Source organism: Eumetopias jubatus, unplaced genomic scaffold (assembly GCF_037043125.1).
Source record: "Eumetopias jubatus isolate StellerSeaLion01/CBP00866 unplaced genomic scaffold, mEumJub1_p1.0 scaffold_14, whole genome shotgun sequence".
Taxonomy (NCBI): domain Eukaryota; kingdom Metazoa; phylum Chordata; class Mammalia; order Carnivora; family Otariidae; genus Eumetopias; species Eumetopias jubatus.
Genome location: NW_028274820.1, coordinates 101,473,079 through 101,488,138, shown reverse-complemented (window position 1 = coordinate 101,488,138; position 15,060 = coordinate 101,473,079). Strand labels below are relative to the sequence as shown.

Here is a 15,060-nt window from a genome sequence, read left to right as displayed (position 1 = left end):
TTCTTCTTTAAATGTTTGGTAAAATTTTAATAATAAAATAATAATAAAGCCATCTGGTCCTGGGTTTTCTTTGTTGGGAGTCTTTTATTTATTATTTTATTTTATTTATTTCTTTATTTTAAAGATTTTATTTATTTATTTATTTATTTATTTATTTATTTATTTGAGAGAGAGAGTGAGCGAGCAGGGGGAGGGGCAGAGGGAGAGGAGAGAGAGAATCCCAGGCACACTCCACGCTGGGCAGAGAGCCCAACGAGGGGCCTGACTCTATGACCCTGAGATCACGACCTGAGCTGAAACTCAGAGACAGACACTTAAGCCACCAAGGCGCCCCTTTCTTGAGAGTCTTTTTTTTTTTTTAAGATTTTATTTATTTATTCGAGAGAGAGAGAATGAGAAATAGCACGAGAGGGAAGAGGGTCAGAGGGAGAGGCAGACTCCCTGCTGAGCAGGGAGCCCGACATGGGACTCGATCCCGGGACTCCAGGATCATGACCTGAGCCGAAGGCAGTCGCTTAACCAACTGAGCCACCCAGGCGCCCTCTTGAGAGTCTTTTTAAAAGACTGATTCAATTTCTTAACTTGTTAGAGGTATGTTGCAATTTATTTATTTATTTATTATTTAGATATAATTGAGATAACATTATATTAGTCTCAGGTGTACAGCATAATTATTCAATATTTGTATATATTACAAAATGGTCAACACACTAAGTCCAGGAAACATCTGTCATTATATATAGTTATAAAAAGTTTTTTCTTGTGATGAGAACTTTCAAGATCCAATCCTCTAATTAGTTTCAAATATGCAGTACAGTATTATTATTTTTTTTAAAGATTTTATTTATTTATTTGACAGAGAGAGACACAGCAAGAGAGGGAACACAAGCAAGGGGAGTGGCACGAAGAGGGAGAAGCAGGCTTCCCGCTGAGCAGGGAGCCTGATGTGGGGCTCAATCCCAGGACCTGGGATCATGACCTGAACTGAAGGCAGATGCTTAACGACTGAGCCACCCAAGCGCCCCTGCAGTACAGTATTAACTATAGTCATCATTCTGCAGATTACATCCTCATGACTTATTCATTTTATAACTGAAAATGGGTAATTTTTGACCATCTTCAGACATTTTTTGCCCCCCTCCCCTGCTGCTCCCTGCCTCCAGCAACTCAAAATCCATGAGCTCAGGGTTTTTGTTTGTTTTGTTTTGTTGTTTCTTTTTAGATTTCACATATAAGTGAAATCATAGAGTATTTATCTTTTCTGTCTGACTTATTTCATTTAGTAAAATGCCCTCAAGCTTCATCCATGTTGTTGCAAATGGCAGGATTTTAATTTTTTTTAAGATTTTATTTATTTATTTGAGAGAGAGAGAGTGAGTGAGAGGCAGAAGGAGCAGGGAGAGGGGCAGAGGGAGAGGGAGAAGCAGGCTCTCCCCTGAGCAGGGAGCCTGATGTGGGACTCGATCCCAGGACCCTGAGACCCTGACCTGAGCCGAAGGTAGAAACTTAACCAACTGAGCCACACAGGCGCCCCAGGATTTTATTTTTTAATGGTTGAAATGGTTGAATTTTAATGGCTGAATAATGTTCCGTTGTATATATACAGTGTATATACTATATACATAAAGAACATGTTGATGTTCATTCATTCATCCACTGACGGACATTCGTCCACTGACGGACACTTAGGTTGCTTTCATATCTTAGCTATTGTAAATCATGCTGCAATGAACATGCGGGCACAGATGTTTCATTTTCTTCAGATAAGTACCTGGAAGTGGGATTGCTGGATCATACATACTGTTTTCCACAGTGGCTGCACCAGTTTGCATTCTCACCGACATCCCTTTTCTCCACATTCTCACCAACACCTGTTGTCTTTTGTCTTTTTGTTAAGAGCTAATCTGACAGGTGTGAGGTGATACCTCACTGTGGTTTCGATTAGTATTTCCCTGATGATGAGAGATGTTGAGCATTTTTTCATGTGTCTGTTGGCCATCTGGATGTCTTCTTTAGTCTGTTGTGATTTTTAATTTCTTCTTGAGTCAGTTTAGGTAATTTGTATGTTTCTCGAAATCTGTCCATTTCATGTAGATTATCTAATTTGTTGGTATACAGTTGCTGATAGTATTCTCTGATAATCTTTTTTATTTCTGGCAGGTCAGTAATAATACCTCTGTGTCTACGTCTGACTTTTTCTTAGTCAGTCTAGCTAAAGGTGTGCCAATTTTATTGATTTCCAAAGCACCAGCTTTGTGCCTGTTGTGTCTATTTGCCTTGTTGATTTTCAATTTTATTTCTGCTATAATCTTTATTATTTCCCTCCTTTGTTGGCTTTGGGTTAGTTTGTTCTTCCTTTTCTAGTTCCTTAAGATGTAAAGCCAGGTTATTTCTTTGTTTTTGTTTTATTTGTTTTAATTTTTTTATATCTTGTTGATTTTATTTTATTATTTTAAAGATTTTATTTACTTGACAGAGAAAGACAGCGAGAGAGGGAACACAAGCAGGGGGAGGGGGAGAGGGAGAAGCAGGCTCCTCCGCTCCTCCCCCCCGAGGAGGGAGCCCGATGCGGGACTCGATCCCAGGACCCTGGGACCATGACCTGAGCCGAAGGCAGATGCTTAACAACTGAGCCATTCAGGTGCCCCTATATCTTGTTGATTTTAATCATTGCAATCTGTGTACCCCATTGGTATGACATTTGCTCTCTACATGGTTGGCCATTTCTCCACAGACTTCTCTGGAAACTACAGAGTTACAGGTCTCGAGGTCTCTGTATATACAGTGTGTTACTTGGATCAGCAGAGTTCTCCTGAGTCACTTCATTCTGCTTCAGCTGAAGCTGTGGTCTCTTATTTTGATTCACTCTCTTCATCAGTAACAGATATTGTTGGTCTTGATTCTCTCTTGTTCTTTCTTGAACAGGTGATCGAGGTTTCAAAGGATCTTCTGCCTGCACATGTTTGCAGGGACATCTCTACCTGCTTGGCTGTCTTTTGCACCTTTTGTTTGGTCATCACGGTCTCAGCCAATGGTCCCGGGGGTCGCTTAGACAGCACAAAGCACCACTCCTGACACTTGAACTGATGAATTCCATTAGACCGTTGTACTCTGCTCCCAGGATGAAGCGAAGGTGTAGCAATGAAAGACATGCAATCAGCTCTCACTTCCCGTCCAGCATTCACCAGCTTGATCACTGTCATCATGGCCATCATTTTCTTCTTATTGCACTCTCCTTCCTATGGAACCAGATCAGTGGTTGATTATAAAAGGATGTAACTCAGGAACAGCCAGGCGGGAGAGTGAGGTAGGGCGAGGTCTGGAGAAAGGGCACACAGCTTCCCTGCCCTCTCCAGGCTGCCATTCTCCCCAAAGCTCTATTTGTTTTCATTTAATTTATTTTTTTAAGTATGCTCTAGGCCCACTGTGGGGCCCAAATCAAAACCTCAAGATCAAGAATTGCACGCTCCACCAACTGAGCCGGCAAGGTGCCCCTGTGTTTGTTTATTTCAAATGTAAGCATTTAGGGGTGCCTGGCTGGCTCAGTAGGTGGAGCGTGCAACTCTTGATCTCAGAGTTGAGTTCAAGCCCCACATTGGGTGTAGAGCTTACTTATAAAATAAATGTGAGCATTTATATCCATACATTACTTCTGATCCCTGCTTTCACTGCATTACATACATTTTGGTATGCTGTGTACTCATTTCCATTTGTTTCTAAGTATTTTCTAGCTTCCCTGGTGATTTCTTCTTTGACCTGCTGGTTGTTTAAGAGTTAATTTCAATTATTTGTGAATTTTTGTTTTTCTCCCATTAATGATTTCTAGTTTCATTTTATTGTGGTCAGAGAAGATACATTATATGATTCAACCATTTAAAGAGAATTGTCTTATGACCTGAAAACATAACGTTAGAAGGTCTATCCCGGCAAATGCTCCTGTACGCATGAGTAGAATGTGTATTTGACTGCAGTTGGGTGGAGTGCTTTGTGTGTCTGTTAGGCCCCATGGGTCCATGGTGTTGTTCAGAGCCTCTATTCCCATATTGATCTTCTGTCTACATGCTTTGTCTACTATTGAAAGTAGGATATCGAAGTCTCCGACTATTATTGTATAACTATCAATTTTTCCCTTTGGTTATCAGTGTCGCCTCATATATTTTGGGCCTCTGTGGTTTGGTGTGTATATCTTTCTAACTGTTACACCTTCTTGGTAAATTGGTCCTTTTAATAATTACATAAAGTCTTTGTCTCTTGTAACAATTTTTTAGTTAAAATCTATTTTGTCTGATATTAACCTCCCCAGCTCCTTTGGTTATTCTTTGCATGGAATAACTTCTCTATCCTTTTACTTTCTACCTATTTGTGTCTTTGCTTTTTTTAAGATTTTACTTTTTAAGTAATCTCTATACACAACAATGGGCTCGAACTCATGACCCTGAGATCAAGGGTCATGTGCTCTACTGGCTGAGCCAGCTAGGTGCCCCCGTGTCTTTGGATCTACGGTGAGTGTCTTGTAAGCAGCATACAGTTGGAATGGGGAGCAATTACTTACTGGGTCCAGGGTGTTCCTGTGGGATGTTGACCCCCCCTCTAATGAACTTTTCATTTCAGCTGTTGTACTTTCCAGCTCCAGAATTTCTATTTGGTTCTTTATAAAAATAATTCCTATTTCTCTATGAAGATTCCCTACTAATTCATACTTCAGTCTCATGATTTCCTTGAGCTCTTTGTCCGTGGCTCCTTTTGGCTTTTGGAGCATATGTAACACAGTTCATTTAAAGTCTTTGTCTTATAAGTCTAACGTCTGGGCTTCATCAGGGATAGTTTCTGACCATTTCTTTCTTTCCTGTGAATAAGCCAACCTCTTTCTTTGTATGCTTCCTAACGTTTGGTTGAAAACCGGACAGTTTGAATACTGTAATGTGATAACTCTGGAAATCACATTTTTCTCCCTCCCTGGGGGATTGATGTTGGTGCTTTTTTTTTTTTTAAGATTATATTTATTTATTTGACAGAGAGAGCACGATTGGGGGGGGTTGGCGGGGAAGAGGGAGAGAGAGAAGCAGACTCCCTGCTGAGCAGGGAGGACCTCAAGACCATGACCTGAGCTGAAGGCAGACGCTTAACCGACTGAGCCACCTAGGCGCCCCTGATGTTGGTGCTTTTTAAGGCTGATGGTCATTTGTTTGTGTAGTGGCTTTTCCAAACGGGTTTGGCCAAGACTCTATTCCTTGTCATGTGTGGTCACTGACTTCTCTGTTCCATCATCTCCACAGTCAGCCTGTGATCTGAACACCTGACTCCAATAAGAAAAGAAAGGAGTACCTGGGTGGCTCAGTTGGTTGAATGTCCGACTCTTGGTGTCCACTCAGGTCATGATCTCATGAGTCATGGGATCGAGCCCTGTGATTGGCTCTGCACTCAGCAGGGAGTCTACTTGATGATTCTCTCCCTCTCTCCCTCTGCCCCTCCCCCTACTCAGGCGCACATGTGCTCTCTCTCTCAAATAAACAAATAAATCTTAAAAAGAAAGAAAGAAAGAAGGAAAGAAAGAAAGAAAGAAAAAAAGGGTGTTTTATCTCTTTAAATTCTTTTGACAGAAGCTGCTTCAGCCTGAGCAATTGAAACATGGCCAGATTTATGCAGGTCTCTAAGTGATTCACCAGGGAGATCAAAACACACAACCCTGATTTTGGGGGGACAAAGTCCTTGTGCCCACCCTGGCACCATCATACCACACCAGGAATGTGTGCCACCTTCTCTGAGGCTGCCTGCTGTGGATGGGGCCGGGGGCTGGTGGCTGCTCCACAAACACAATCAAATGTTCTTCAAGCTGCTGTCTCAGGACCTGTTTTACCAGGCACAGTGGTGACCATGATGATCAAGCAGCTGGGGGTATCCTCTGGTCTCTGGGGCTGATAAGTGTGCCATGTGCCATTATGAGGCACAATGCTCAGAAACCCACCCAACTTTCTTCAGAAGTATCCATCACCAGCAGCAAGGAGAGACTGCCACCAGGAAGGTCAGCTGCCACCAAAGAATCCAAATTTCTGTAGCCGATTTTAACCCTTTCCCCATGCAACCTCTGTTGTTAACTCCTTGGTGCATTAGGAAGCTCACACTTCCATTCCGCAGAGATGAAAGTGAAGAAGGAAAAAGAACTGATTCTGAAACAATGCTGATGAGAGCTTCACCGAGAAGCTTACTGGAGGCTCCATGGACCGGCAGTGCTGAAACTAACACACACGTGCTTTCTACTTGTGAGCGGTTTTATTCTGGAGATAAAGCGCAGGGAGGGTTGTACAGAAACATGAGAGCTGGGGGACACAGGGCTGCCAAATTAACCCTTCTACTCAAAGGTGCAGCTTTCAACAAAGAGAACAGGGACCTGCTGGATTTCTGCAAATGACTGCTGATGGAGGCTCTAGGCTGATAGGAAACAGCATCAGGGCCTGCCTTCCACTTTCAGAAGTTGGGAAAAAATAGGACGCCTGAGTGGCTCAGTCAATCATCTGCCTTTGGCTCAGGTCATGATCCAAGGGTCCTGGGATTAAGTCCTGCATCAGGATCCTCGCTTAATGGGGAGCCTGCTTCTCTCCCGGCTTGTGCTCTCTCTCTCTGACAAATAGATAAATAAAATCTTAAAAAAAAAAAAAAAGAAGAAGTTGGTAAGAAATGAAGGTGCTTCTGAGCTGCTTCTGAGTAGAGTGGGGTCAGGAGGGCCTTCTCAGCATACATCCGACCACCATGGCCCCAAGCCAGTGGAGAGCCCAGGCATGGCCAGCGTGTTCTAAGACAGCCACATTCAGCCATGTCCATCTCCGTCTGTCCTTCTTGCCTCCCCATCCCTTAATCCCATCATTTGCCAGTTGCCTTCACCACCAGCAGCCGCTCCCACAGGGGCCCACTGACTTAGCCCATTCATTAGGAATAAACTATTAGACCAAGGCATTGAAAATTTTGCATATTACACTCAGTGAATTTTATGAAATATTTATTCACTCAATTGTTCATTCATTCCAGAAATGCTTATTGAGTACTTGGGAAGTGGGAGTTTGGGTGCTAGGTGCAAGGAACGCCTGGGGAAAAGAACCTGGGAAACACTCACCCTCCAGCTGGGGAGCCAGAAAAGTGGGTGGAGAATGAGAAACTGAGGCCATAGGTGGCAGGAGAAAGACCCCACCAGGGACTCTGCCTGGAGGGAGGGAAGGGTGTTTTTTGCCAAAGGCCCAGTGGCTAGGGCTTCAGAGACGGAGTCGGGGGATCAGAGAGGTGGGCCCCAGGGACCAAGGAGTGTCTCCAAGGGATCAATTTCCATTCTGGCCCCTGGAGAGCAAGACATATGACATCTGGACCAATCCAATTATTAGTCCCCAAGGGACCATGCAGAGGAGACACAGTGAGGCTGCTACAATCTCACCATTCAGGCAACTGAGGAAACGCTATTCGGATATAAAAGGCAAAACACCATTAAGTTGTAAAAGTGGGGAGCAATGGGAAGGCTGCCTCAATTATCCAGATATTGGCTTTAGTTCTTCATTTCCTGTGACCCGTGGAAATGATGATGAGGTTTGGACCAGAGATCATTTAACATGGTATATCCAGGGATTCGGATTGTTTGTATTTCAGTCACTCAGCCACCAACCATTGCTCTTCCTCCCCACTGCAGAAAAAAGAAAAAGAAAAAGATCTATGTATCATTTCCTCCATAATCAGGAAGTTTTGGGAATGACATTACCCTTGTTACCTTCTCCACTTTGCTCCAATGGCCAGCCTTATTCTCTAGGAAGGAAAGATTATGCTGGTTTTATTTATTTTTTTTATCATCGTTACTATTTTAAACTAAAGCAAATGTAATAGAACAGGGTAGAGGAAAAACTTGTGGATGTCTCCCTCTTTGCCCTGCACCTTAGCTCTCATCCCTAAACTCCTCTAAACAAAGTGGGTCAGCCTGAGCTACTGAGAGATGCTCACAGAGACAGATAATGGACAAGTATTTGCAGCTTAAATAATAGGTAACCAGGACAGCAAGGAGAGCCTTGATCCTCAAAAGAGACAGCCAGGGGAGATTGTCGCTGGTCCCCTGAAAACCGCTCCTCCCTCCCAAGCAAACAGGCACCTGGGACAGCCCTCCCTACCCCTCCCACCCCCATCCCAATGGCAGCCACCTGAGGCCCCTCTGCTCCATCCCAGAAGGCTACTACAGGGCAGGTGCGCCTCCATCCCCGAAGCCATAGGAAACTGTCTGGCATTTAGGCCAAGCACAAATGGAAAAATCAAACCTACAAGACCATTTCTGGTAAGAAAAAGAGAGAGAGAGAGGGAGATTACATACTGTCATAATTAAATTTAGAAAAAGAATGGTATTGTTCCTGATTGTTACAACTGCATTCGTTTAAGAATGTTTTCCCCTAAAGTGAATAGTTTGCAGAGTTATCTTTGTAATCGGATACCAAATCAAATGGTAAAAAGCCAGTCAAATTTAGCAGTGGGGGGTTGTATACCAACTTTAGTGACACTAATGTTAATAAGTTCTGATAACCCACTACCATCGGACCAGCCGAGGGAATTGCTTTCACTTTCATTATATAAATCTCTTAAGAAGCTACTCCAAATCACTTAGGATGACATGTTTTAATAATTTTTAAAAAGGTTTAATGTCACACGAACCATACGATTTGCTGTGACAAGAAACAGTATATTTCCTGGTTATTTTCCTTGAATTTTGGACAGTTTAACACAAACTGATATTCAAATGAATGTAGTTGCATGATGGGAAATAGAAACAAATGACCAGGTGGAGGCCTCTTGTCCTTCACAAATATCTTAGGACATTCAGAGCTCACAGAAAAAAAAAATGAACATACTTGTACCAAATGTTTAGCAATAAAGAAAAAAAAAATTTAACATCAGTAAAATCAGCTTTGATTTTTTTTTTTTTAAATCGTCCTCCTGTCTATGATCAGCAAAATGCCTTTCTGATGCTCAGTAGCAGCAGATGGCAGTAAATACACAGAAGATTCACTTTCTGTCCACTTCACGTGCAGAGCTTTGGCTAGAGAACTTGGCAGCCAAGAGCACGTTTAGGGTTCACATTTGTTGTTTTCTAGACTTTTTCTTCTTTTCCTAATAATAATCCCTAATAGTCACAGTTGGTGGAATAGTTATGCCAAGTTTAATATGACTGTATCCTTCCGTTTCCAGAAAGACTGCTGTTGCAATGCAGAGGGAGCCATAAATGGGGAAAATAGCCTTTTACCAATGGTTGTGTTGGTAGAGTCCCCCTCAATGATTAGGTGTGAGCACCCCGGCCAAATTCCAGGTAAGAAATCTCACATTAGTTGGGGGAAAAAAGGATCAAGAAGTCTTAGTCATTATCTGTGCCTGACAAATCTTATGTTCCTGTTTTATAAATATTTTAAAATACTAAATGTTAAATTGAATTGGAGGTTTCAAGGACAGAAGAAAATGTGTGTTCAAGAGTACGATTAACTTGACTGCTTAAGAAATGTCACTTTCGAGGGAATGTTGTTTGCCAATCTCATATGCATTGAGCTTGGCCAGTAACAGGAAGTTTCTTAAAGTACCCGGCATGAGAATTCGGATAGTTCCCCGGCAATGGCGGCTTAGAGAAGGGAAAGGCTGAGACTTCTGGAGAGTATAGAGAGAAGAGAGTCATCATCCTTATAATCCACGCAGTGATTAGGATCGATTGCCAAAGCAGGCTAGCTGGGGTTTCCTGGAAGCCTGACCAGTCCAAAACTATTTTCTCCTTTCCTACATTTGAGAGGTTCCATTCATTTGCGTGGAAGGCCATTCCGGCCTCAGACATCTCTTATCAAAATTTAAGTCATCAAATTCTGCTTAACATGGTAGCCTGAATACAAGCATTTTTCTGAATTCCTTCTTGAATCCTGCTATCACTGAGTGAAATACTAAACACAGGGCAAAGGGAAGAGAAAGAAGACACACTTACTTGCATACCTTTCTCCTGCCTGGAACGGGGATTGGTGTCTAGAGTTGGAAAAACCATCCTGAAACCATGAGGACAGAGGCCCTCACTCAAGATGGCATAAGGAGGAAAAAAAATCTCGGTGCATTGAGGACATCTGGGGGCATTGCTCCAGCCCTGGACACTGCCTAGCTCCATACTTCCTGGGACATGAGGACAGTCAGTGTGCGTGGCTTCAAGGCACTGTTATTTGGGTTTCCTGTTACATGCAGCTCAGCACATTCCTAACCTATGGAAAGAGTGCACCTAAAGCATGGGATACGTATCACTGAATCACAAGCGGGGAATGAGAAATCCTAGGTTGCACTGTGCATGGGCTTTAAATAACACTGACTCCTATAATGAGAAAGTTATTCATTTCAATCCTTCCGATTACATCGATAATAGGTCTATAGCACCTCTCATTTGCTCAGCTTCTTTTTAAGCAAAGGGAGAGTACCGTTTCCAGCAACAGGATCTCACTAGAATTTAATAACATTATTTTTTTCATAGCATCCATATTTATGTTTTCTTTTATTGATAGTAATCGCTATTGATTTTCTTTTCTTTTTTTTAAAGATTTTGTTTATTTGTTTGACAGGGAGAGAGAGTTGAGAGAGCACAAGCACGGGGAACGGCAGGGGGAGAGGGAGAAGCAGGCTCCCCACTGAGCAGGGCTCGATCCCAGGACCCTGGGACCATGACCTGAGCCAAAGGCAGACGCTTAATGACTGAGCCACCCAGGCGCCCTGATATTGATTTTCTAATTTGAGTAGAGATATCAAGTTTTCTTGAGAAAATAAACATATTTCTAAAAATTATTGGGGAATAAAAGGGACAAATTAGCAATAGATGCAACAACATGGATGACTGTCAAGAACAATAATGAACAAAAGAAGCCAGATCCAACAATGTGCATAGTGTGCAATTTCATTCATATGAAATTCTAGAAAGGGGAAAAATAATCTATGGTGACAGAAGCAGACCTGTGGTTGTCTGGGATGGGGTTGAGGATGGGAACTTTGCAAAGGGCCCTAAAGGAACTGTTTTGTGGTGATGAAAACATTCTACATCTTGGTTGTGATTTCATGCCAGTACACATTTGTCAAAACTCATTGAACTGCACAATTAAAATGGGTGCATCTTATTATACAGATTATTCCTCAATAAGGATAAAAAAAATAAAAAGAAGTATCTAAGTAAAACAAATTAATTTATTTAAAGAAAATATTGTGAGGGGCACCTGGGTGGCTCAGTTGGTTAAGCGTCTGACTCTTGGTTTCAGCTCAGGTGGTGATCTCAGGGTCATGAGATGGAGCCACGCCTCGAGCTCCATGCTTAGTGAGCAGTCTGCTTGGGACTCTCGCTCCCTCTGCCCCTCCCCCTGCTTACTCTCTCTCTCTCAAATGAATAAATAAATCTTTTTTAAAAGAGAGAATATTGTGTAGATAACCGTTATAGAGTGATAATTGGACTTCACAAAACCCTTGGGGTGAGTTTCACATGGCTGGGACCTCACTGGGAGTTGAACAGGTGCTGAGCTCAAGGTTCTACAAGGGCACCCAGGAGTGCAGCTACTGGGGCGGGGGCAGGGGCGGGGGAGAGCTAGGGGGCAGCGGGGAGGACAGACAACATAATTAACCTACCTCACAGTTGGGCTTTGGCCTACTTGGAAAAATGGCAATTCTTTAGGAACATGGGCCATTTGGTCATAGGGGTGAATACTTTTCATGTGCTAACCTATTCTTCTCTTTGGAATATGCTGGAGTGCTCGCTTCGGCAGCACATATACTAAAATTGGAACGATACAGAGAAGATTAGCATGGCCCCTGCGCATGGAATATGCTGGAAACCCTTCCGTGGCATTTGCCGTCTTAAGATGACATTTAAATGCCCTACTGTCTCTGCGTCCTGTCTTCCAAGGGCTTATCTCTGCAGGCTGTGCCCACACCTGCCCATGACCTCTGCTCTCCAGCCAGACCCAAGAACTGCCTGCCGGTACCCCCCCTGATAACCAGCCGCCTATTAGCCGGGAAGGGCAACAGGCAAACAGTTATTTAAGGAGAACCTTTTTGTGGACAAAAGCATTGTCAGCCCGCTGTGTCTAAGCTGGTCTCCCCCATGATTTCTCCCTTTAAAAAAAATCTCTGTGCTTGGGATGTAAACAGATGTCTCTTCTAAAATGGTGAAGGAGTGGTGTGCCTGGGTAGCTCAGTTGGTTAAACTGCTGCCTTTAGCTCAGATCATGATTCCAGAGTCCTGGGATCAAGCCCTGCATCGGGCTCCCTGCTCATGCAGGAAGCTGCTGCTCCCCCTGCTTTTGCTTTTGCTTTTGCTTTTGCTTTTGCTCTTTCTCTCTCTCTCTCACTATCTCTCTCTCTCTGTGTCAAATAAATAAATAAAATCTTTAAAAATATATATATATAAAAAAATAAAATGCTGGAGGAGAATGTAACTATGGAAACAACAACAATAGCAAAATGCCCTTTGGACAAAGATCACAAAAGAATATGGGGGGAAAAAAGACAATGGCAATGCTTTAGTGGTAGAATGCCAGGTCATTCTCTTTCTTGTAAAAATTTACTCATATGGGGCGCCTGGCTGGCTCAGTCAGAGGAGCATGGAACTCTTGATTTCGGGGTCATGAGTTCGAGCCCCACATTGAGTGCAGAGATTACAAAAACATAAACTTTAAAAAATAAATAAAAATAAAAATTTACTTGTATGACACATTTTTGGGAGGGTGATAAAAATGTCCTAGAACTGGATCGTGGTGATGGTTGTGTAAGTCTATACATTTACTAAAAAAATCGCTGAATTTTAGGCACATAAATTATGCCTCAAAAATCTGTAAGTTGTTTGTAAACTTTTATTTGTGCTCTTATATGATTTTAGCAACGAGTGAGACATTAGAAAGTGAGACACAAAACGAATGGGAATCAGATGCTTTATCACTGTAGTCATTGTACAAAGGTCTGTGGAGGTCCTGCTGGGCACCGGGCCCTGTGTGGTCTGTGCTTGGAAGACGTCAGGAGGATCAAGGAAGCATCGGGAGGTCAGCGGAATGCCTCGCCCATGGACTCTGGAGTGGGCAATACTTCAGGGTCCAGTGGGTTCAAGTTTCATCACTCAGATCCCCTATTTTGCTTAAGAGGCTCAGTCAGGTGGGTAATCGCTTAATCACTGAGGGCTATGTCAGTAAGACAGGAAGATGCCCCCCTCTTCACGGTGGGTGGCCAGCCTTAGGGGGCCAGGAAGGGGGTGCCACACATCTGCTGCGGGAAAGGGAGTAAAGCTACATCCGGGAACATGGGCAGGCCTCATGACCCTCGCGGCATTGACTGAGTCTGGGAAACAGGAACTCGTCTTGTGTTCAGACACATGAGTCACCCAGATGACGAAGCTCCAGGTGAACCCATGGAGGTAGCAGTTTTGTTCACTGGGGTTTTGTTTTGTTTTGTTTTGTTTTTTCCTTTTAAGTAGGCTCCACGATGTGGGGCCTGAACTCCGCACCATGAGATCACGACCACAGCTGAAACCCAAGAGTCTGACACTTAACTGACTATGCCACCCCTAAATAAATCTTTATTTTTATTTTTTTAAAAATTTTATTTATATATCTGACAGAGAGAGACACAGCGAGAGAGGGAAGGAACACAAGCAGGGGCAGCGGGAGAGGGAGAAGCAGGCCTTCCCCCCCCCCCCCGCTCCCCCAGCAGGGAGCCCGATGCGGGGCTCGATCCCAGGACCCTGGGATCAAGACCTGAGCCAAAGGCAGACGCTCAACGACTGAGCCACCCAGGCGCCCAGATAAATCTTTTTTTAAAAAAATCATTACACTTTTTGGGATTCTGATAAAAGTTATACATCTATGTTCACAAAAGTGCACACGTTCTGTATACAGTATCAGGGTGTTCATGGACCCCACCCGCCCCCCAGCCTGACCATGAACTCCGACTAAGAAAATCTGATCCTGGAGCCTGGGTGGCTCAGTCAGTTAAGCGTCCGACTCTCGATTTCAGCTCAGGTCATGATCTCAGGGTCGTGGAATCAAGCCCGGTTTCGCGCTCAGCATGAAGTCTGCTTCTCTCCCTCTTTCTCTGCCCCTCCCCCTATTCATGCACACGCGCTCTCTCTCAAATAAATATATGAATCTTAGGGGTGGAAAAAAAAGAGAAAAATCTGATCTAAATCTGAGGAATACAGATGGCCAACTGCAAAAATTGTTCAAGTATATCACATCTTCTGTCCCTTTCTCCTCTGCTTCTCTGTCTTTCTGTCCCATCCAGAGCTGCCCTGGGGCAGCCGTGCCCCACCTTCAAAACGACCACGTCCCCCCAGTCATTAAGACCCTTGTTCCCCCAGATCACATCCAACGTTAAGAAATGTAGTGATATGTTTTATACATCTAGTTGTGAGATGGAAGGCTACACAGATTTAAAATGGAAAATTGTGAAGACCGGGTAGTACAAAGGAAAAGTCTTACATATAAAGTTCAGTGGGAAAGAAACAAAAAGCAAAACCAAGTCTGTGCTTACAACACAGAAGAAGAGCAAAGAAGAGCAAAGAAAACTGAAAATCTAATGTCTGATAATATTGGGATAGTGTCTCTTTTTCCTTTGCATTGCGTAGCTATAACCTGCCCGTACTAGACAGTGTTATAGCATTGTTTGCGCAATAATCTGAAATCTCGTCCCCTCACTGCTTCCAGCTCGCCTGGTTAGAATAACCAAAGCAGAGGAAACAAATTCCCATATGGTGTAAAGAACACCATATAAACATCTATATCTGATGTAAATGGAATTCCCCAAACCCCAAATGAGCCCATAAAGGAACTTTAAGCCACCAGAACATCATGAACCTTCCGTAAAGCTGAGCCACGGGCTTCTTAACGTGGCTTTCCAACTTGAGAAAGGGAAAAAAGCAGAATGAAACATTTTCTGGTGCTTCTTCCAAGTCATTGGAGCACCAACTCTTGGGGAGGCTTGGTTTCTGAAGATGGCACTTGTTACTCCCAGGCTGGGATCCTGAAGGATGTGGGCACCAGGACTGCAGCATGGGAGTCCTCC

At 43.4% G+C, this 15,060-nt stretch overlaps 1 non-coding gene across 1 annotated transcript; it reads left to right on the top strand.

Annotated features, from left to right (window-relative positions):
* The first annotated feature begins 11,758 nt into the window (after positions 1 to 11,758).
* LOC114211802 (U6 spliceosomal RNA) lies at positions 11,759 to 11,868 on the top strand. Its single transcript, XR_003609835.1, has one exon. It is a non-coding gene; the product is annotated as a U6 spliceosomal RNA (small nuclear RNA).
* Positions 11,869 to 15,060: the final 3,192 nt, after the last annotated feature.